Genomic DNA, 2,751 nt, shown 5'->3' on the forward strand with positions numbered 1-2,751 from the left:
TAGAGACGGGGTTTCACCATGTTGCCCAGGCTGGTCTTGCACTACTGAACTGAAGCAATCCTCTTGCCTCAGCCTCTCAAAGTGTTCAGATTACAGGAGTTAGCCACCACATCCAGCCTCATAAATATTTTAAATTAAAAATAACTATAATTTTCAGAATACACTGAAAGACTGATATTGTTGCAAATAACTTTAATGTCTGGCTTAATAGAAGACAGTTGGATTGTGTATCTTGATTCTGCATTCCGTTGCCATATATTATTTTGGTTCAAGTATTTGAAGACAATCTGGCCTCATACAGATATGTAGTTAGAAAAAGGAAGAATATTTTAATAGCCTTTTCAGATTGTTGTGGATATTCTTCCTTATGCTACACCAAACCTTGACAAGCGGTAATTTCTTCAAGGTGAGTTGCAATGTAGAAATTGAAATCCTATTAACTTTTCATTCTTTGTCACATTGGAGTCCATTGATTACATTAGACATCAGATTGGATCTTTTATTCATGCATGGTTTTATTGAATTGTGCATATATTTGGAAAATATTGATTCACTGAGTTGTTCAGATCGTCTCAAGGTTGACATATTTCATTATACAATACCAAAAATTTATGTTTCTCAATAAATCTCATCGATTTCATTAGCTTTATGTATTGGGAAGCTGTCAGTCTCATGGTAGTATACAAAAGTCTCCCAAAATTCTACTTTTTACTTAAAATCTTGAACTTTGTTATTGGCAATAAATGCTGTCAGTTGTTTTCTTTAAAGTGACAGTTTTATTATTCTCATTTTTGAGTAAATGTCTGCCACATAACCAAGTCTGAGAAAAAACAGTTTGTTGGTTGTTCCTTCAAGCAAGAAATAGTGGTTCATGAAAAAGTGGTTAGTTCAGCTGGCAATTTACACAATCACACAAGAGACTTTCCTCATTTCAATCATCTTATTGTGGTAAAGAATAGAACTATTTTCTGTGTGCTCCCCACTATATTGCACAGAATATTTAAAAGACATGATTTTTTACTGCTTCATTAAATACATTTGAAAATAAAACCGGCTCTGTTTTTAAACTGTGCGTGGATGGCAGTAAATAATACAATGACTACTGCACAGTTTGGTGTCTGTATTAGGGTTCAGCAGAGAGAACCAATGAGAGAGAGGGAGAGAGAGAGATGGTAGATCAGAAGGGATTTATTAGGGAACTTGGCTCACACAACTATGAGCAGTCCCATGATAGCCACCTGCAAGCTGGCCTCAGAATGGGTTAGCTCTCCATCTGAGGCTGAAGGCCTGAGAACCTGGGGATTCTGTTTGTGCAAGTCCCAGAGTCCAAAGACCCTGGAACTCAGGTGTCCAAGGCAGGAGCAGAAGAGTGTCCCAGCTCCAGAAGAGAGTGAATTCGCCTTTCCTCTGCCTTTTTGTTCTATCTGATTCGCAGCCCATTGAATGGTGTCCACCCACATTGGTGAGAGCAGATCTTTACTCAATCCACTGATTCAAACGCTAATCTCTTTCCGGAAACAGCTCACAGACACACCCAGAAATAATGCTGTATCAGCTATTTTGGCTTCCCTTCACCCAGCCAAATCGACATCTAAAATTAACTGTTGCTGAGAGCAGTGGATCAAGCCTATAATCCCAGCACTTTGGGAGGCCTAGGTGGAAGGATCACTGGAGCCCAGGAGTTCAAGACCAGTCTGGGCAACATAATGAAAACCGGTCTCTACAAAACATTTAAAAAATGAGCAGGGTTTGGTGCCGTGCACCTGTAGTCACAGCTATTGTTGGAGGTGGACATGGGTGGAGGCAGCGGGTGGGTGAAGGTGCTGAGGCAGGAGGAGCACTTGAGCCCAGGATGTCAAGGCTACAGTGAGCTGTGATTACACTGCTGCACTGCAGCCTAGACAACAAAACAAGCCTCTGTTTCAAAATAATGATAATAATAATAATAATAATGACAATAATAATGAAACTAACCATCATAGTGTCACTGCCTTGATGTCCTAAAGCTTCAGCAATATTAAACCACTATTGCCTTTGTACCATCAGTAGAAATAGAACACCACATAGTGTTTTTCCACATAGTAAAAAAAAGTGAACATCTTAGTATTATATAAAAATAATTGACAGGCATGGTGACTCATGCCTGTAGTCCCAGCGCTTTGGGAGGCCAAGACGGGCGGATCACCTAACGTCAGGAGTTCAAAACCAGCCTGACCAACATGGAAAAACACCGTCTCTACTAAAAATACAAAATTAGCCAGGCGTGGTGGCTCATGCCTGTAATCTGAGCTACTCAGGAGGCTGAGGCTGGAGAATCTCTTGAACCCGGGAGGCGGGGATTGCGATGAGCTGAGACCGCACCATTGCACTCTAGCCTGGGCAACAAGAGCAAAACTCAGTCTCAAAAAATAACAAAACAAATAATTAAGACCCTTGTGTACTTCATTAAATTGACTCAGATATGTGGGGATAGACAGGCCACATTTTGATAACCATTACAGTAAAGAAAACTGCTTTACAGGAGGCTGAGGCGGGCGGATCACAAGGTCAAGAGGTCGAGTGTTGTACTGGCCCGCGCATAGAAAGTCAACACCAAGACAAAAGTATGCCAAATTGCAGGGTCTTTATTGCTGGCGGCCATAGAGGACTCGCATCTCTCCAACCCATGGTCCCGAAAGGAGGGTGTCAAGACCTTTGTTTTTTTTTTTTTTTTTTTTTGCCAGGCAGGGCATCACATGCTGACCCAGTCAG

Source organism: Cebus imitator, unplaced genomic scaffold, assembly GCF_001604975.1.
Source record: "Cebus imitator isolate Cc_AM_T3 unplaced genomic scaffold, Cebus_imitator-1.0 Scaffold12, whole genome shotgun sequence".
NCBI classification, from domain to species: domain Eukaryota; kingdom Metazoa; phylum Chordata; class Mammalia; order Primates; family Cebidae; genus Cebus; species Cebus imitator.